The 21,781-nt window shown below is 41.8% G+C and overlaps 1 protein-coding gene across 1 annotated transcript in view; it reads left to right on the top strand.

Annotated features, from left to right (window-relative positions):
- The window catches only part of plxnb1b (plexin b1b), a 110,277-nt gene that overhangs the window by 11,993 nt on the left and 76,503 nt on the right, over positions 1-21,781 (top strand). The window contains exon 2 of the mRNA XM_080026242.1: positions 15,676-15,749. The gene's annotated coding sequence lies outside the window, so the exon portion shown is untranslated. The remainder of the gene's footprint in view (positions 1-15,675; positions 15,750-21,781) is intronic.

The following is a 21,781-nucleotide window of genomic DNA, read 5'->3' as shown; positions in this document are numbered from 1 at the left end:
AGTTATACTACTAGTGTATGCCTGCTTCTGGACGTGCCTGCCCCATGCTTGCACTATTTGCACTGTCACGGTAGCTGTCCTTTTTGTCAGTTTTTTTTTCTCAGTTTGCTCACCCAATCAACTTCACACTGTGGACTGAACTCCATAGGGTCCTTAGCAGTACACCCGCCAGGTGATGTAATATAATGTAAGGCGATTGGACAATGGGTTGGTGTGACACTGGGAAGACAGACACACAGATACATCTTCCTTTATGGTGTGATACTGCTCTGTTTGGATGGTGCTGTAGTTATGTTTTGATTTGGCAATGTACATAAAATGTATTGAGTCGAGTTGGACTGTAAGTGGTCACAATGTATTGTTGCATCGTTACAAATAGTCTTTTTTATATATTTTTTAAATCTTTTGTTTCTTGGATCACACACACACATCCAGAGTAACATCTGAAGTGTATGCTTCCACAGTTTTCTAAATGTGAACCATCCAGGCCTGTGTGGGTGATGGTTTTATCTTAGCTCAGCTCCCTTGCATCAGGGGATAACCCCCCCCCCCCCCCCCAAAAGAAAATGTAGAGCCAAAACAAACGCACTGAGAGAATGGGCTGATGTTTTGGGACCGTAATGCAACTAAAATGTTTTCAAATCACTCCCACACAGATACCACATCATATTTCACGTTAGCATTTATTTAGCTGATGTGATTATCCAAAGCCAATTACAATGCGTGCATTCATGAAGCTAATGTTTTTGTTGCCTGTCTCCCAAATTATGTAGTAAATTAATTAATCAGACAGTTGAGCCAGGTAGTCATACCAATCAGCATTATAAATGTAAATCTATATTACTGTAAATCTGCAGGAACTTCTACTGACTAATAGTATACTATCAGAAGAAGGCTTCAAATTCAATATGTGCCTAGTTTTATATTACATTTATATAATTAACTAAAAGCAAAACAACCAAATCTAAAGGGATTTTCAATACTGTACATATGTATTCACTAAAAAAAACTGTTACATTGAACCCTGCTCCCTACATCCATATTGATTCACTATGTTGAGTCTACTTCCTATTCATCAGGGATACTAAAGTGATTACTATAACGACCCCATGGCCAGGATGCCCTGTATAGCACAGGGTAAACAGAAGGGGATGACCTCATTCTCATTAGTGTTACTGCAGGCTTCGACAGACCCCGAGCTCATGAATGATTGCTTCTCAAATCTCTGAATGGAATTTGATGCAGAAACCCTTGGCTGCAAGAAGATGAATTTTGTTAAAGTCTGTTTCATTGAAATGCTTAACTTTAATCCAAAATCCCTTTCATATTAGAGGAGACAGCATTAGCAAGATCAGGAAGCTGGCAGTTCCTGAGCGGATTTTTTTTCCCAGGTAAAAGTATGGGCTGGAAATTGGACCATATTCTTATCACAAGGCCAGATTATCAAACCACATGTTAAAGGGCACCAAACTGTACACTTAAACTGGGTGCCTGAGGCACTTTTACGCAAACTAACAACACAACTACCTGTGGCTTTGCCGCACACATGGCTGCACCACAATAGCACTATCAGTAGCCCCTTTTACACAGCCAGTGAAAGCCGGGAATATGCTGGAATTTCGGCCCTTCGCCCTGCTGTATAAATGCAACCGTTGCGGAACGGGGGAAGAAAGGTGCGAGAGATTGTTCCGGGAATTCTACTACCTCGGGGGGTAGTAAGATTGCCGACACAATCAGTTCCGCTTCTCTGTATAAATGCGGCCAGCTTGTTATTGCGGAACAGGGGGGCGTTTGACGTTCCATAGCCTACGTTCTAAACATGCGACCATGTTAGCAGTTGAAGGACGTGTGTTTAACATTAATCACGGCGGCCTGATGTCCCGTAAAAATCACCAAATAAAAGGAACGGCGTATAATCTAGCTGGTCATAAGGTCCGCTGCTCAATCCAAACCCCTGCGCTTCATTTTGCAGAGTTTATGAGTCTATTTCTGCCCGGGGGAAGTTGTACAATGGGAAAGCTAGGCTAGGCTAAGCTAGGCTGCGACCGGATCGCCGCTGCTATTATTATCCGAAGTCTGAGCGTATATCCACACTTTATTCCTGCCTACAGTAACGTGACTTCACACACTGTGTGTATGTGTATGTGGATGTCTGATTGGCAGATCTCTGCCCTCACAAAGAGACTCGCTCACAGCCAACCTGTCACACAAACACACACACACAGAGGTGAAGCAGATTGATTTTGTCAGTTTGGTTAACAGTCCCAGTGATGTTGGACTCAACCGGAACATCGTGGGGACAGTAAAATACGGCCCTCTTACTGCAAGCTCCAGCACTTCTGCTCTCAATTCACCGGCCAGTGTTGTTGTTGTAAAGCAGCTGACCGGCGCGGCGTTAAATGTTTACGTCACACCTGACGCTGTTTACAAGCACCTCTTTCATTCCGGAACGCTGTGTAAAAGGGGCTACTGATGCGCCAGCAGGCCAGCGTTGCTTGGTTCTGTGTAAATAACACAGAAGCAAGCAAAGCCGGCATATTGGAGTGATGTTATCAATATCAATATGCCGTAATCTCTGTGTAAAAGGGGCTACTGACTACATTTGATTTGATTTTTTTGAAAATAATGGAATACAGGTTTTATCTACCTGGGCCGGCTGCCCAAGTAGAGCATATGTGTGGGAAACACTGTTATTATCCACACATGGTTGAACCGTCACTGTTTTCCACTATGTTGTTGTCAGGTAGAATATATCAGATATTGAAAAATGTTCCTCTTCTACTGGTCTCAAATATGACTTTATTCAAGACACCAGACAATGTTTTGGTATTGCCTCTATCTCAGGTAGCCTACTACTAAGTACCACAGTTTAAGTCATCGGGCATGTTTCCAAAAGTTTTGAGAGAAGTTGTGACTGCGTACGACTTTAATTTTTTCTTCAACAAAGAAGAATAAAGATGTATTTGTTCTATAAACATTTTGACCTCTTTTTTTATCTAATTGGAATCGAAACTCAAAGCGATTGAAACTGGAATCGATAGGCAGATTCGGAACAAAATCAATAACGATAGCAAACCCTAATTACCAAACTCACTGATGCTCTGTCAAACTGATTTGTCCTGATTTGGTAGAAGTTCACTGGCCTGTTGAAAAACCGGACCAAATACTGTGGGCTTCATTGGTCTGGCACAGTGTCAGTGGGGGATATCCCCCCTCATTAATTGCCCCTGGGCCTCTGTTGCTGCTACATAGCCCATTCATTATCGAGTGCCATCTAAAAACAAGTTGACACTTGTTTCCTCGCTCTACTTTGCATGAATTTTAAGAGTTAAGTTATGCAACAGAGCTTTTGGTGCTGCTGTTGAAGATTTTTATGACTGCAGTTGATGAATTAGGCATGACATCATCTTTAACAAATGGATTGTGGATCGTTGCGCCCCTTTCACACATTCACTTTAACTCTGAATTTATTTGTTGCAGAAGCATAGCTGTATATGTGAACAGATTTCCAGATTGTCCAGATTTAGGCCCGCTCGTCCTAAATCCAAGTGAGCCTCTTGTGAACAGAGCAGACAAATTTCCAGAGCGGCGAGTGGGCATATCTATGACTTTTATATCAACGTATGTATCGTGCAACTGGAAAAATAAAAGTGTCCAACGCTAATTGAGGAGATTCATTTTAAACAACATTAAGCCAAAGCAAAAAGTCATTCATGTAGACATCCGTTGCCTGGTCTGCTATCTTCAATGACCTGTGAAGACATCTTTTGTGTCATATCATGCCTCCTGCAGCCCCCCATAACCAGTCGCTGTCCGTTGCCAGAACTACCAGGACTATTTTCAACATATGAGAACATGTCGCACACAGACAATCTCCTGATGTGTGGTAGATCCAGACATTCTCCGGATCAGATTATCTGGATATTGTCTTGAGTTATTGTGTGAAAGGGGCTCTAGTCAGATTCAGTCAAACACACTCAGCAATGAAGTCTTTGACTTTGTGTGAGCTTGGCAAATGTGTGAACATGCCTGATGGGGACACACCAGCCTACAGAGCCTGGGGAAAGGGTTAGAGGCCAACCAAGAGGCAGAGAGGATTAAAGCATGGGCTTACAGCCACAATCAACATGTATAAGGACACATACATTTCCTAATTTGTATATTTATTGATTTGGGACCAGATGTTGAAGTTTTGGATAACTTAATTGTGAGTTTTCCTACCGTAATAGAAAACCATAGTGTCTTTTAATTTAGCTACAGTGGAGGAAATAAGTATTTGATCCCTCACTGATTTTGTAAGTTTGCCCACTTACAATGAAATGAGTGGGCTATAATTGTAATGCTAGGTTTATTTTAACAGTGATAGACAGAATATCAAAAAGAAAATCCAGAAAATCACATTAAAAAAATATATAAATTATTTTGCATTTCATTGAGTGAAATAAGTATTTGATCCCCTATCAAAACATTGCTTAGTACTTGGTGGAGAAACCAAGTACAGAGGTCAGACGTGTCTTGTAGTTGATGACCAGGTTTAAACACATCTCAGGATGACATTTGGACCACTCTCTTTGCAGATCTTCTCCTAATTTTTAAGGTTTCGAGGCTGTCGCTTGAGCTTCAGTTCCCTCCACAGATCTATTGGATTAAGGTCCGGAGACTGGCTAGGCCACTCCATGACCTTAATGTGCTTCTTCTTGAGCCACTCCTTTGTTGCCTTTGCTGTATTTTTAGGGTCATTGACGTGCTGGAAGACCCATCCACGACCCATTTTTACGGACCTGGCTGAGAGAAAGAGGTTGTCACCTAGTATTTCATGGTACATGGCCCCATCCATAGTTCCTTAGATGCAGTGAAGTCCACCTGTCCCCTTCGCAGAGAAACACCCCCAAAGCATAATGCTTCCACCTCCATGCTTGACTGTGGGGATGGTGTTCTTGGGGTCATAGTCAGAATTCCTCTTCCTCCAAGCATGGCGAGTCACTATGATACCAAATAACTTGATTTTGTTCTAATCTGACCACATCACCTTCTCCCAAGCATTCTCTGAGACGTTCAGGTGTTCATTGGCAAACTTCAGACGGTTCTGTACATGTCCCTTGTAGCGGCTTCCCATTAGCCACTAGGCTGCATGTCGTTTGGTGTTCTGACGCGTGCCTATAGCCATACAGATTCAGTTAGCAACTTACGAATGTCCACTCGTTTCTTTGGTGTTTTATGATGCTTCGTTTATTCACCGAGTTACTTAAGGTTAGACTTGGTCAGACAACTTGATTCCACTGTAAACATGTAAGCTCCATGGCACGGTCGAAAACGTTTGCCTTCCGGCATGCAAGCACCTGGCTAGTGTGAGTGCGCCTGATTAATAGCCTTGCATCCGGTTACAGAGTGTTGCCACCAGGCGGTCGAATTGAGCATAACAAGACAAAACAAACAAACAAAGAAAAGGGTAAATGGCTCTTACATCCCTTCTTGAGCATGGGGACCTTACGGGCACTACAGAATTTCAATCCATTACGGCATAGTGTGTTACCAAAGGTTTTCTTGGGGACTGTGGTCCCAGCTGCCTTGGGATCATAAACAAGCTCCCCATGTAGATCTGGGCTGATCCCTCACCTTTCTCATGATCATTGATACCCCAAGGTGAGATCTTGCATGGAGCACCAGACCGAGGGAGATAGATGGTCATTTTGTGTTTCTTTCATTTTCGAATAATCGCACCAACAGTTGTCTCCTTCTCACCCAGATTCTCGCCAATGGTCTTGTAGCCCATTCCGGCCTTGTGCAGGTCTACAATCTTGTCCCTGATGTCCTTAGACAGCTCTTTGGTCTTGCCCATGATGGAGATGTTGGAATTTGATTTATTGACTCTGTGGACAGGTGTCTTTTATACAGGTAACAAGATGAGACAGGTGTGTTTTATAGAGGAAACTAGTCAGGGTTCGACATAACGTATAGCCCGATGGCCCGGGGCCAGTAAAATCATATGCAGGGCAAGTTGATTGGCCAGTCACTGTCCCGCCCGGGCCAGTGACTGGCCAATCACAGTTCAGTATCTTTTTGTAGACTACCTTTTTTGTAGACTATCATGGTTCATTGAAATGCGCGTTGAGAGTCGTAATGAAAGCAGTGTTTATTTAAGACTCAATATAATAAACCTAATATTAAATATATTTTTTAATGGACAACCGATGCGTGGGCGTTTTGACAGGTGGAGCAAGAAGCGGGTGCACTCTCGCTCCGTTGGCAGAGCTGCCTACCGTCCGCCTGCGAGTCGACAAATCAATCGACTTGCTTTGCCCCCTTTCTTTCTTCCCACAGCAGAGGTTGAGGTGCAGAAAGTGATAACTGCGCTTTTCCTTTATCTGCCACCGTAATGTTACAGTATTTGCATACAAGCCCCAATGGTAATACAAATGAGAGGCGTTATTTAAACGCTGTGAATGCGTCTCCGGTGATTGTGTCGGTTGTAGACAGAAACGAACGGAGGGACTCCGCTCACTGTACAGTTCCTATAGTCGCGCAGTTTGGCACTGTGTTTTCAGGCTCGAGACATTCAATCAAATCGCGGAAGTCTTTCCCATTGAAATCGCTAACGGGGAGAATATCCCCGGTTATTATTTTAGCCACAAACCACAGTTCATCTGCGCGGCGGCTCACTCGCTGGCGAGATCACACGGTGAAACGCTGCTGTGATCGGACGAACGCATTGTGTGTTTCTAAGGTGATTTAACGTCATAGTCTCAGACGAGCGTTTAACTTATGCTGCATATTTTGCACTGCATTGTTTTTTATCAATAGTTTGAAAAAATGGTCCCACACCGGACTCTTATGTGAAGCTGACACTTCATGGAGAAGTGACACTCCTGCAGCGCGCTCACGACCAGACGTGAACTCACATACACGGTGAAATATCCCATTAAAAAAACGGCATAACCCCCTGATTTTCGTATTTCTATTCTATTTTTAAAGTCAACTTGAGCGCAAGTGGAAAACCGGTCATTCGGTCGACACATTCACATCTCAAATGCATATAGAGAAAGTAAAAAACAGCCTACCACACCACAAAGAATGATCAGACCTTCATCTCATTTTTTTTTTATGTTTGAACATGACTTCTGCAGGTGAACTATTCATTAAACTGCCCAAATTCAAGAATAAAAACAATCATAAATCATAAAATCAAACTAGCCTACTGGACTTTAAAATACTGGCCGACTCTTTCAACATACTTTCAGTTGTAGGCTTCTAATTCAATATGTTTGCCTGGTTTTATATTATGTGTATGAGCAATATCAACATTTCATATAATTAACTAAAATAAAAATAACCAAATCTAAAGGGAATATCTATACTGTTACAGTATAGATATTCCCTTTAGATCTGGTTATCTTTCTTTATTTTTCTAATACAGGTATTATAATTATTGACACTAAATTATGAAGAAAAAAAAGTGTGTGCAGGGCCAGTGAAAATATACAAGGGGCCAGTAAAACTCAGATCCACTGGCCCGGCGGGCCAGTAGGAAAAAAAAGTTATGTTGAACCCTGCTAGTTGAGATTAGGAAAACTTTTTTTAAGCACAAAAACTAATCTGTGGGAGCCAGAATTCTTTATGGGATCAAATACTTATTTCACTCAATGGAATGCAAAATAATTTATATATTTTTTTAATGTGATATTCTGGATTTTCTTTTTGATATTCTGTTTTTTATAACTCTGTCTGTTAAAATAAACCTAACTTTAAAATTATAGTCCGCTCATATCTTTGTATTTGGGAAAACTTACAAAATTGGTGAGGGATCAAATACTTATTTCATCTGTCGTCGTTTGGTGGGGTGCTGTACAATATGGGTCACACAGGGCCTGTGTTTTCTAAACAGTTATTCATTTATTCCAACACTCTAATAAAGTTTAACATGTCTGTTTGTCACGCCTTAAAATCAACTCACTACTGCAGTGAAGCGTGGATAGAGAAGCGTGTTAATTAAAGTAGGCACTTAGTCCTAGCTGATTACCCTTGTGTGTGTTTTCCCCCATTGATTGAAATAAACAATCATGCCATGTATTGTCTGATGACAATGAAGAGTTGATCCTTTTTGCATGGGATTAGAAAACATGTTATTGCAAAAAATGAATGAATTGGCTAAAGAGACACTTTGCTGGTTATTACGTTCAGTGTGAAAACACAAACGTTATAAGACCAAACTGTCACCTAAAAGTTTTCCTCCTCTACCTTTTTTAAGATACTTCCAGTCTATTGTTAGTTTACTATAAGTAAAAAGATGGTGGTACTTCCAAGAAAATGTTCTGTTTGGATTCAGTGACGCAATTTACCTATTCATCCACATTACTATTTCATTTTCAGTTTGACACCAAGGTTGCCCTTTTCTGCTTTATTTCTGCTGGGAATTGTTGGTATAATCCATGAATATTCTGACTGTGAATGACCAGATGTTGGTTAAAGAATGAAGTAGGATGGCATGAGCCCTGTGCCAACGAGCTTGAGAGGGCAGGGCAGGAGTTGTATTTAGACCCAGTATATATTTTCCGAGGAACAGAGAGGGGAAAAAAGCTGACATTTTTGGTATTTAATTACAGAGCGGCGTCAGCTAAAGGCACACTGTCAATGGTAGATTTAAGGCCGGCCGCTTAACAACCTCAGGAATGGTGGCACTGTTGGTTTGTTGATGCTGTGTCATTTCCTCCTGCGAAGAGTCTTGAATTTTGTTGATGCGTTTGGGAAATGTACAAGTTCCAGCTTCACTGAACGGACACAATTAAGAAGGCACTGAGTAAAAAGAACATTCTGGTGCCACCAGGTGTACCAAAATGATTTACCAAGTGAAAGACTTGGATTTTTTTTCACAAGAATCCTTTTCGTGGGGGCGCTCCGGTGGCGTAGTGGATAGAGTCCGTACCATATTGGCTCCGGCCTTCGTTGCAGTGGTCGCGGGTTCAAATCTGACCTGTAGACCTTTACTGCATGTCATCCCCCCTCTCTCTTTGTCTCCCCATTTCAACTCTGTACTATCTAAAAAAAAAATCCTTTTCGTGATAATTTTAGTTGCTCATGACATGGCTCCTGCTTTAAGAGAATACTTGCTTAGGCTATCTGATACTGTAACTCATACGTACTCGGTTTGCTCACCCTGACCAACCATCAGTCTTAAGCCTGTCTGTCTTGCCCACAATTCCACCACACTGCTCTTTGCACTTTTAGCTTCATAGTTGTTGTTACGCCTCACCCTCAAAGTCCTGGGTCAAATATAAAGGGGCACAATATATGAGTTGTTGAGAGTCTTGCGTATTGAATCAGCATAAAACAAGAACTAACACATCCCAGCCAGAGGGCAGAGGTAGGAGCTGGGGTTTCAGCGGGTGGGGAGCTGTACACTTGTTTAACAACCTTGAGGGTGGATTGGAAAATCTCCAGGCCTCCAGCTCTTTCCAAGTTGAGGTCACATTCTATGGAATGTAGGGAAGGGATGGGACTGTTCCTGTGCCAATATCAGGATCAGGTCCGATATCGCTGCTGTGAACTTATAGGATATCAGACTGACACCACAGATCCAAATTCAATAGTCAGTTTATAGCTACGTGATATAGCACACCTTAAAAATAATTTAGGTATTAAAAAGTTCTGCAAATCCAGAAGGAGTTAACGTTCCGTATGTTTTTTTTTACATAAACGGTGTATAGTCAAACTGCGTCTTCCCTGAAAAAGTCTTGATGTGCACACCGTGCAGCGATATAGAAAATGTAGGACGCAACACATTGCTGATCAAGCATCATTTTTGCAATTGAATAGTTGTCCGGTGAATCGTAATCGAATCGTGAGGCCAGGCCAGTGAAGACTCACACCTCTAATCTGTATCATTATCTAACAATTTCCCTGACTCATGTTTATCAGTTAAATATGACAACCCTAGATTGAAATTTTTTCTCATAGCAGACCTCAATTTAAAGTCAATCAGAAATCATACATTTTCTCAAGGTTTAAATGGTTATCCTTGGACCATTCGGTTTTGATGCCATTGTTATGAAATTGCTACAGATAGGTCATGGTTTGGGTTGTTCCAGCCATTATTCTGTCAAATGCTATTTAACTGACTTTGGTAGCTGCTGCTCTGCCCGGCTGTCTTCAGTTCAGTCAGGTCCGGTTGTGACACTGGACAATAGTTGCCTTGTATGGAGAACAGAATCCTTCACCTGCATAGCTTGGAACTAAGAAGACATGGCAGGCGTTGCAAATGGTTTAAGCTCACTTCATAAAGGAGCATTTTTCAGGCACTGACTCCTGCTATTATCATCTCTTCCCACATTATAGTACCTCAAAGACCGCTTGTGTTAAACTTCATGTCATTCTTTTTTTTTGGCTCTCAGGGAAGAAAGTTGTAAAAAAATGCTCTCTGTGGATTTTCCAATGGCTCGTCTTCCTCCAGGTTTTGGACAAATCCCTATGCGAGCTGTTAAAGGATTAGAAATGGCAGAGAAAGAGCACTGCACTTCCATAATGTAGAAAACCCCAACTGCTCCCTTTTCTGTGCCTATGCTTGTGCAAAAATGAAACCACGCTCATATAAATGGTAGCCCTAACTCCTTTTTATTCTCATATAATCAATGGGTCATTTTTTTCTCTTTTTGCCCATTGTTTATGTTGTGCACCAACATAGCCAGACGTGTCTAGAGGTTGATCGCTCAATCTTTTTCTAACAATATAATTTCCTTCAGTTCATCTGAATTGCAAAATTGGCTCGTGGGATTTGAGTTCCCTTCTCCTGCGGTGTCAAGTCCACTTCCTCCTTAAACCGCATCCCACCACAGTCAGCTGCTATTTAAAGAGTCAGTGACTGCTCCCAATTACTCCTCCTCCTCCCCACGCAAAACAAGTAGCTCGGGCCACACAAACGAAGGCCTGGCCCCACCGCAGCTTTTATCTGTTTGTTTTCATATTTCTCTTCCCTGGGCCGGCCCCCTCCTCCCCCTGTTCCTCTTACTGTTGTTGCCTTGGCCAAGGATTATTGTGCTTTTCCTCGCGCTGACCTTGGTTACATAAACTAACTGATGCCCCCTTTCCTTCGCTTTCCTCTCCCCGTCCCAAATCCTCTTCCTCCTCCCCTGTCCCAGCGCTCTGCCAGACTGGTTTGGTCTGGGCGGGCGCTCCCACAAAGCCCAGTGTTTTGATTACAATGTGAAATGTGAGCCAGGGCTATTTATTCCCACGCTGGCTGCCGGGGTATAGTGTGTGGAGGACCTAGGAGGAGGATAAAGCCTGAGAGGGGGAAGCCAGGAAGCTGCTGTGGTTGAATCAGGCAGATTATGTTAAAAATGTTTAAAAGTGTCTTCTCATGATGGAACTCTGTGGGCTTTTGCATACAGCCAGCTGTTTCAAATATGCCCAGGGTCACATCACACAAACTCCATAATTTTATGCTTGGCCAGGGCTAGTGTTTGGCGACCCCATCGTAGCTGAAAGATGGAGGCTCAGGCCGGTTCGGGAAGCATACACTCAGGTGTTATGAGACTGACACCAACACAGTCAGAGCTAGATGGATAGAAAAATGGAAATAACCAGAATCTGACACAGTTTGACATGCTGAACCCTAATGCTTGTGTAATGTCCGTACGCATGAGTGAAAGTTGAAGAAACCAGCTGTTTTATAGTTTTTAACTAGGGCTGAAACATAGTTTTCGCACAGTACTGGCCTGGTGATTGTCAAAGGGTCAACGGTGGTTCATTATCAAAACTTACACTGTAGGTATAGCAGGGAGGCCAGTGACTCTCTCAGTCACTTCTGTAATACTATAGGTTTGCACTGTTTTGTCTACAGACTCTAAGGAAGGTTGTTTCTAGAAAAAAAGGTGTGTTATATTTTGTCTATTCCTCCAAATGATACAGACACAACCCAGTCGAAAGGTCTTCTCAGACTGATGTTAAATGCTGCTGCCAGTGTACAGAGCACTCTCACTGACTCAAAGCAAACTGTGGAACTTGCTAATGGGGAAAGTGATGACGCTATGCCATGTCTCATACCTGTCATCAGGCTTTCATTATTTCCAGTGCATGTCCATCTTAGCCAAGGCACAATCCGTCTTGCCAGGCTTGTTGGTTGTTAAAGGAATGGTTTCAGAAACCTTTTCTTGAGCTGGAAAGTGGGGCAAAAAGCTAAACATCTAAAATGCTGAACTATTCCTTTAACATCAGTGGCCCCTCTCTCTCCATTGTAGATGTATGAATGTTGCTTTTCAGGCTCCCAGTGGGAATGTCTACATTTTACGCTAAGGACATGACATGGTGGTGCAACTAGTGCAAACTGCTTTGTTGCCATATGGCAAAGTGGTGCTGATGACACACACACCAGTTCCCACACAAGTGATGAGAGTTGACTGTGTTCAATAATAGCAAACGGTTTCATTCAGGTCAGAAAGTATAGCAGACCCCTCCCATTGTTTGATTTTGAGAAGACTACAGCGTTTCCTTGTTACTATCTAGATAATCCATGTGATGTATTATATGGTGGAACAAATGAAAATCAAGGGAGGATTAGAGGTCTGTTTTCCAAGCAACAAATAGCATTATATTTCCCTGTGGAGTTAACCATGCAGGATGTAGGATGTGTTTGGAATCCGTATTTAAGTGAGTTTAAGTGTAACTTAAGGCTTGGGTTAATACTCAATCCATTATCACTTGTTGTATGGGTTGTTGTATTGTATTGTGTTGATGCCAGAAGGATGTGGTTATCTCAAAAGTGGCTGCTAATCATTAATCCATTCCCCCGGAGGACTGTTAATCACTGGCAGGCCATTTGTTCCCTGGGACTAAATGTTCCTGATGAACAAGATGCTGCCTTTTTTAGGATCAGTGTAAGGCACCAGCTGCTTAAGATGCTGGTGGTTTATTTTGGTAAAATCTGTATGTTATCGTTTGCTCCAATAATCGATATTCAAGAAATATTTTAAGAAAATTCATGTTTTAAACTAACCCTCGCTCCTGTAGATGTTGCCGTACAGCTAGTGACCTCGATTTGCCGTAGTTTCGAATTTTAATTTGTTTTAAATTAAATTGGTTTGACTCAATGGGTCTGCTGAAACCACCCAGATTGTACACAGCAACTTAAATTTCAGCTCTTGTTTTTGCATTTGAAGTGAATTATGTGGAATATCGCAATATGCATCGTATCGTGGTACATCACATCATGACCCATGTATCGTGATGCGCATCGTATCGTAAAGTCATAGCCAATACGCAGTCCTACATTAGACCTGATTTCTGACCTGGAGTATTTCTTGACAGTCTTGGACTCTCCTCTTGTTTGTTTGACGGTGCATGCAAAGTGTTAAATAAACATGTGATTGTAATGCCAGGCTTATCTCTGCTGCACCCCCTCACAGAGACAAGGTGACTTTCCTGGAGCGAGGCAGGCAGGCAGCCCGAATCACTCGCAGCAAGCAGGAGCAATTTAATCAAATCATGTCATTTAGTCGTCCTCTCGTCTTCCCCCCTTTTATTTATTTTGAGTCTCTGGACCTTCTTCCTCACATACACTTCACATGACTTTCACCAATGAGACGGAGGAATAGATTTTAGGAGCCACTCAGACGTTTAACTGATTGTGTCCTCCTTTTTTATTTTTTTATTATAACTCACCCACATTCATCTTTTTGCTTTCCGGGACGAAGAGAGCAGGGTGCAGAATCTCAATCACTGCTTGACCATTCCCATGACATTCACTCACTGACTCAAGGCTTCTCAGAAGCCTGAAGCTTTTTCTTTCTCCATTTAATTCCATATCTATTTCTAATGCCCTCTTGGTTGAAGATGCTCCTGAACCTTAAGGACATTAGACCCAAGGAGGTTTGGGTGCTTTTAACCAGGCAGTGTTCCGCTTTTGATGTTGGAAAAGGGGAGGCTGTGAAAAGGTGAAAAGAAGTGGGTCATCATATAGTCGTCCTTCCTAATGTATTCCCTCGCTTTGAGATTAAAAAATGTATTGGGCTTTAATAGTTGTGTTCCACCATGCAGATTTGTGGATGTAAATGTGTCCAACCCCCCCTGAGGAAAAACAAAACACTTGACCTGTACCAAATGTTTTTAGATTCAGCTCTAATAATTTATTCTCAGCCGGGCCGTGCTCTTCTTTTTGCTATTCAGATGTATTCAATGAGATGAACTGTTTTCTGCTCTGCTATGGTTTTGTTGATTGGTTTATGTTTAACTGAGGTTGTGCCTTAGCAGCTCTGTGAAACGGCTGTCCCATCTGTTACTAAATTTGACAAAATTTCAATATAATGTAAAACAAACGGTTAATAAAAGCAAAAATGCCAAAAATAAAGCCAAAACTAGATAGTTTCATTAGATTTGAAAAGGATTTGATGGAGTTCCCAGATATGTCTTAACCGAGGGGAGTGTCTCATAATTTTTCTCTTCTTCTCAACCTTGTCCCTAACCGTCACCTGTGTCTCATTTAACCAGTCGTCCTCTGTTCTCCATCCCTCCCCCTCATCCCTCCATCCAGACCACAGACACTCAATTAATAGAGCCACTGAGACACAGCAAAGACTCACAAACGGAGACAGAGGGCTCTGCATTAGCTGCTCAGAGAGAGACAAAGACGCAATACTGGCTGCTTGGATAGAGTGATGAGATGGAGAGGAAGAATAGATTGAAAGAGACAATGTAGGGATAGAGGCCGGATGATACCCACGGGTACAGTACAGTATAAATGAGGCTCAATGGTGATTGATGGATCAATAGTGATCAATAGGGTATGCTCATCCTCGGGGGAGTGTGCCTCTTGTATGCACGCATGACAAAAACTCTCTCTCTCTCTCTCTCTCTCTCTCTCTGGGGATTAAAGGACAACACACAGTCCACTTTGCACCCTCCCCCCACATCACTGAACATAAATTCACACCCAGACACCATCCGTGGGGTCTGGGGCAGATGACTATTCCCCTTTGCTTTAAAGCAATCATCAGAGAACCCCTGCTTCACAGCCTGGACTGTGGCAATTATTCCCTGATCCCCTGGTCACCATCATTTGAGCTGACTGCGATCGTTCAAATTTCATCACAATTAAACAGAAGTTTTGCAGTTGAAAATGATTTATGCACACGCAATGTTACAGACGACCATTTGGCCTTCCTCAGGTGAGAGGATCATGAAGCTGTTTTGCGGACGTACTTTCTCTGCACAGTTTCTCAACCATTAGGGCTGTGCTAAAGTATCGATTCAGCAATATATCGTGATATTTATTTATTTATTTTTTCCGGTTTGAAACAGGTTGTGAACTACAACCTCCGCTCATGTAGGTGTCGCTGTACGGCTGAATTGAATTCAAGTTTGGGTTAATTATCGAATATAATGTGATTTATTTAGACCAACCAGATCTTACACAGCAACTTGTATTACATTTTCAATGAACTATGTGGAATTTCGCAATGTATCGCAATATGCATTGTATCGTAATATATCGTGAGCCATGTATCGTGATGCGTATCGTGAAGTCCTTGCCAATACACAGCCCTACTTACCATGTTGTGGAGAAAGAGAGATATGGCGACCCTTTCTGTATGAAGAAAGAAACCCCCTTTTGCAGAGTCTGTATGAGCTGTGTGGGTTTAACATGAGAAACACAAGTTGACTTAAGATTTCCACTCTCACCGTGTTTAGGATCCTCCAGGGCGTATCCATTAGCTGGGCTGAAGAAAATCAACTGTCCATCGTACACTGTGTACACTATACATGTAAGTGCAATTTCATTTAAATTTGTATTTATTTTTTTAAACCATCATCCTTAGCCAAGGTGCAGTGTCAGAAGAGAATGTGTTATGACCTGCAGCGAGTAGACTTTGCCTACCTGATGTCAATGAAGTAGTTTACACAACAACTATATATTACCCTCATGCTGACTTTTTGAAATTATAATCAAAAAATGATACTAAATCAGGCTCATAATACTAATTTTGATTGATAAGTTATTTATTTTAACAATATTAATCAAAAATAATGAACAAATAGCTTTCTCATCGTGAACCAGTGTCTCCAAATTACTCCGGAATTTATAACTAGGTCACACCTCTTTTATATTGGATTTCAATTCCCTGGGGCCGTCTGTTTGCTTTTAAACAGTCTGATGTTCCAAGACTTCCATTGAAACAAGTTACACAGCAAATCTTATCTCAGACAGAATGGGAGCATGGGGGGTCAATTGAATAAGGGTGTGTGTGTGTGTGTGTGTGTGTGGACCCTATGAAAGCAGGGGGTGTGGCAAATATTCTCCATAATTACCCCCGCCAACACATCCTAGACACCTACCAGAGAACGGGATGACCAATTAGAGAGAGTGTGTGTGTGTGTGTGTGTGTGTGTGTGTGTGTGTGTGTGTGTGTGTGTGTGTGTGTGTGTGTGTGTGTGTGTGTGTGTGTGTGTGTGTGTGTGTGTGTGTGTGTGTGTGTGTGTGTGTGTGTGTGTGTGTGTGTGTGTGTGTGTGTGTGTGTGTGTGTGTGTGTGTGTGTGTGTGTGTGTGGCCTGAAGGAGGGGCACAGGCCGTTGGTTGTGTAGTGGCTCTTGTTTGATTGTATTTGCCAGACCAGAGAGGACTAACTGCTGAGAAGAAGGCAAATAATTAATGAAGACATTTGGGAATAGGCACAGCACTGTACTGTGGACTGCTCATTTGATAAGGTGTTGGTGTGTGTGTTTCAGTCAGCAGTGCGTAATTACTGCTCTGGAGTTTAACAGCCAGCCTGGGCATCTGTTACCTGACTCCTGCAAAGCTCCACACATGCAAACAGCAGCCAGCCTATCATGAAACCAAATCCACTTTGTATCCTCAGCTGCTGTTTACTAGCTGTGCACACACACGTGGAGACACACACAATCCAAACTCCCTGACACTGAAGCTGCAGCTCTGTCAGAGCAGTCCACTGCTGAATATACAGTAGCCTTTGTGTTAACAAAACATTGTCTAAATGGATGTCGGTTTAAGGTATTAGACACAGCAGGCAAAAATATTGTTTTTTCAAGCACTTGTCAGTTTTAAGACTTTTGTCTATCTTCCTTCCATAGCATTCATCTTACAAAGATAAATAAGTGTTAAGTGTCCAGTATTTTATTCATAACAAGTATAAATGAAAGTTCCAAAATGTACATTCATATTTTATCTAGTTAACTGTATGTTAATAGTGAGTCAAAACAATGGTGATTGTTGTGCTGCTACATTTCTTTTTCTGTGATGTCACAGAAAGAGAAATGTAGGGTTAGACAGTGAGACCATAAAACACTCTTTCTGCCTTTTCTCAGGCTAGGATGAACCAATTTAAAAAATGTTGCACATTTATACTACATAGGATCTCAGAATTCAATACACCTTCATATTCCCACCGGTGAAATAGGCCTTTAAGAAATTCTACCCTATCCACCTGCAGTGTATCTTTGCTGTCTAATGTGTTCAATCACATGTGCAGTGCAGCATCAGTCTTGGTGATCCATGGAACTGCTGCTGTCTGAGTGTGTGGCTCTATGTGAGTGAGCCAGCAGGGAGGACAGAGTGATGACGAGTATTTAGGCTGCTGTCACTGTGCTGATAATAGTGTGTGGGAGACACTGTGGAAATGGACTATCTATCCTTCAATATGACTCCAATCACAGAAAACGCACACACAGACAAGAGAGGCTAAGATAAAGTTCAGGGGAGTTGTTTTGGAGCTTTTTAAATAGTAAAAAAAAGAATCTGACAATTTCACAGGGTTTCCAACAAAAAATAAATACAAATGGGATGAACCACACTGACACAAGGAAGGGCTATTGTGAGAAACCACTCACTAGAAATTAATTAGGTCTTTCATATTTTAGCATACTGAGATTTAAAAAAAATCCTCTGCTATATTTTTTTTAATCGTTGTCCTTTGTTACTTTTAGTTTACAGTGCCATTTTACTGATTGGCTTCATTGGCAGAAATACATGCCGAGATATGTAATGCAGAATGGGCTATTCTCTGGTCCACCCAAGTCCAACCAGTAGCCAAGACCCAAACTTAGAACGCACTCAATATCACATTCAGTCTATTCAAGTTGGGAGTCATGTTGCACTGGGATAATACAGTATCCTACCCCTTTCAGATAGGCTCTCCTTTTTAATAGTTAAGGTTTTGCGTGAGGATTTTCTAATGGAATTTGCACAGGTCTGTTTTAGATTGGATCGTGAAGATGCATATGACAGCAGAGTCTTCACCTAACCAGTGTCTAAAAAGAAAAAAAGAAAGCAAATGGAACTTCCAAATGAAACTTCCTGATTCAAATTTGACTTGCTGTACTTTATATATTCATACAGACACAAGAGTGTTAGCATTCAATAGCAAAAAACAAAACATCCTGGTAAATCCTGTCTTTCTTGAATAAATACAATACAAATACAAATAACCAAAATTTAAATGAAAACCTGGTCAACAAGGGTACAAATCAGAGCCGTGACAGTGTAACATAAAGAGAACAGACAGAGCCCCGTGCCTCTGTAAGAGAGATCTGTATTGTTTGTTGACAGTGCGTGGCAGATTGAGGGTGGGGTTGTATTCAGTGGCTACAGGTCTATTGTGTCAGTGTGTATTTTATAGGACGGACACACAAACACACGTCTGCCTAGTCATTATCCTGTGGCAAAGTACTATACTTAAGTATAAGTTCAAAGTACTTCCTCCCCAGTGAAGCACATCTACAATTGTCCTGACCAACTGGAGGATTCAGTGTTTGTTTGATCTTCATTCATGATAATCTGATGATCTTCTGAACTATGATGACTATACTGTGGGCATCTTCTTGTATAACCCTAGATAAGGTTTAGCTTTTTTTTTAAATAATTGTGGGGCATTTTCTATGCTTTATTGATAGTACAGAGGGACAGAGATAAAATGGGGTAGTGGAGTGACATGCAGTGAACGACCCAGGCCAAATTCTAATCCTGGGTCTGCTGTGACTGAGCCTCTATAAGAGGGGAGGCTCTAACCACTACACCACAAGCACCCCCTAGTTTTGCCGTTTTTTTAACACACACACACACACACACACACACACACACACACACACACACACACACACACACACACACACACTTCTTATCACCCCCCCAACATACACACTCCCTCCTCTGTTTTACATAAAGATGTATCCTCTTGTCTTTACTGTGGCTTGGTTTGGAGCGGCCCCCCTGGGAACTGGGTGGGAGGGTCATTAGGGTGAGGTGGACCAGGGGTTTAGTTCTGTGTGATGAGGAGCAGGTTATGGATTGACTGAAAGCTGTGGGGTTCACCTCCTGGGACCATGATTAGGCAGCTGTGTGTGTTTGTGTGTGTGTGTGTCCTGCTTATCAGTGCTCGGGCAGCTGTGTACCTGACGCTGTGTTATAGCATTGATCCCATTATTACCAACAGTGTTGAACCAGGGTTCAGTCTTCAGATCTGCCTACAGAGGGGGGCAGCTGGATGTCTAGCTAAATGTTCCATTGATCATGTTCAGCTTTGACTTGAAACTGATTTAGAGAGGTTGTGTTTGCACTGAGTGCTCATTTTGGAAGATGTATAAGTCATTTGTGGTGCTGTAGAACTGTATAGCATTTTACCAAAAATGTTGTGTTAGGGGAGAAAACAAATCTTTTAGGGTTGAATATACTGTGGATTATAAACCGATACTCCACCGGAAAGCCCTAGTACTTCAGTGTCTGCCTGTTCATATGGATATTGATTTCCCATATATAATGTTTGATGGTTTACTTTTATTACAGTCTTCTTGACTCTTTACCTACTCTCTTGTTGGAGTGTAGGATGCTGCTTAGTTTCTATGTTAAAATCTGACTCCCTTGCAAGATGACGATTACCTTAAGGCTTTTCACCTTTTCAAGGTGTTTTTACTGTCTTCCAGCGGTCTGTGTAAAAAGTCACCTCACCACTCTCTTTGTCTAGCTCGTTTGACATAATACAGGAGTAGCCTACCTCTGGGGTGATGTTAATATCTGCTGCAGAAGTCCTTGCTGCTCCACTAGACTGTGTGCTCTTGTTGTTTATATACCTATGTTCCTGCCTCCTGGCCAGATGAAAGCAAAGTGCTGGCTGCTGCCTGCCTCCCAAGGTCAGGGCACACAGACCTAGTTTTGATGGGAATGATGCTTTAGGTGAATTTAGAGCAGGGACACAGACACACACACGCACACACACACATACACACACACACACACACACACACACACACACACACACACACCTCATTATACGCATGAGGTGTGTGTGGAGGGTTGGTGACCTTTGTGCTGTCAGTAGCACAATGATGAATGAGTGGAGCTATAAGACTTGACTATGAATTTCTTTAACAATCGGCAAACATGCACACATATTCACACCCACATATACTTTATACATGGGTTTAAGTACCGATGCTAAAACAATTATTTTTGTTTTTCTTTGCTACTTTTAAGTTCATCAAGTATTGCCATGCGATTTCTCATGTCAAATGACGGGCTTTTTTATTAGTCTGTCAAACTTTCGTACTTGATGAATACACAGTGAGCAGTCTTTAGGCAGCCATCACATAGCTGGAAAAATTCTCACCATTATATGACTTAACGTCTACCCAACACGTTGCAAGTTCCACCAGAACCCAAACAATGTCACCATGCAACTAGCGGCGCCCACAGTGACGCTATTGTGTACACATACACCCACAGAGAAAAACAGTCTGCCCCACTGTGTGCGTCCTAGAGGGGAAAAAGTCAGCCTCTTTTAAAAGGTAGACACAGCTTTAAGACCCTTTCAAATTTGTTTCATCCCTTATTGTGTCGTTTCACAGAAATGATCTAAACCCAATTCCTCCTGGTTCACCTTTTTAGAAGTACGATGGATGAAGACAATGGACGCAGTAAATCATGGGCCCTGCCGTAGGTGGCTAAAGTAAAAATTGAAAATGTTGGGTGTTTTGATTTATGAGTTAATTTTCAAACATATATTTATAGTTTTTTTTGTTCTTCTTTACAAAATAGACGAGTACAATAGCCCCCCAAAAACATTTAATTGCACTTTTATCGAAATATCTGATTGACTTTTCACCTTTCCATAGACACAATTAAAACACTTCTCTATGCTGTCAGAAGTCTGTCCATTTTGTATTCCACACATCATTTTGCTTTCTGAATAAATCGTAACCTTCTGTGATGACGTGAAATGAAGTAGTGGTGGATTGGGTTCATTTTCCCATTTATAAAATGCAAAGCAGTGCATTGTGGGATTGTAAGTATGAAGTAGAATACATGGCCTGGACACTGCTGTTTTTGTTCCGCTGTGGGAATTTGAGGGCACTATGTGGCAGAGGGTAAATATAGTGCACTGTATAGAATGACCGCAAAGGCACAGCAAAAATGTCCAGTGTGAAAAATTTCTATAGTGTCATTCTATGTGTTTTCCTCTGGTTATGTGTGGCCCACCAGCAGTGGCTTTGCCCCATATGGGCTTACCACACTGGTCTTCTTGTTCGTTTGTATGTTATACATATTATGTAGAAACACTCTTCTTCACCCAATGAAAAGATATGCTGCAATCGGATTCTATGAAATGCTTGCTGTTTAAATGTTGGCAAATTTTGGCTACATCTTTCAATATTGGGGTCTGGTTGGACTTTTAAAGAGGGCAAATTGAACTGTATGTCAAGCCCTGATCCTGCATCATCAGTCTTCCTGAACCCATATGGGAGAATTCATTTCTGTTGAGTGACAGCCAGAGACAGGTCACAAACAAGG

This window comes from Ammodytes marinus (genome assembly GCF_949987685.1).
Source record: "Ammodytes marinus genome assembly, chromosome: 4".
Classification (NCBI taxonomy): Eukaryota; Metazoa; Chordata; class Actinopteri; order Uranoscopiformes; family Ammodytidae; genus Ammodytes; species Ammodytes marinus.
The sequence above is the reverse complement of the archived record's forward strand: the minus strand, read 5'-3'. Positions and strand labels throughout refer to the sequence as shown.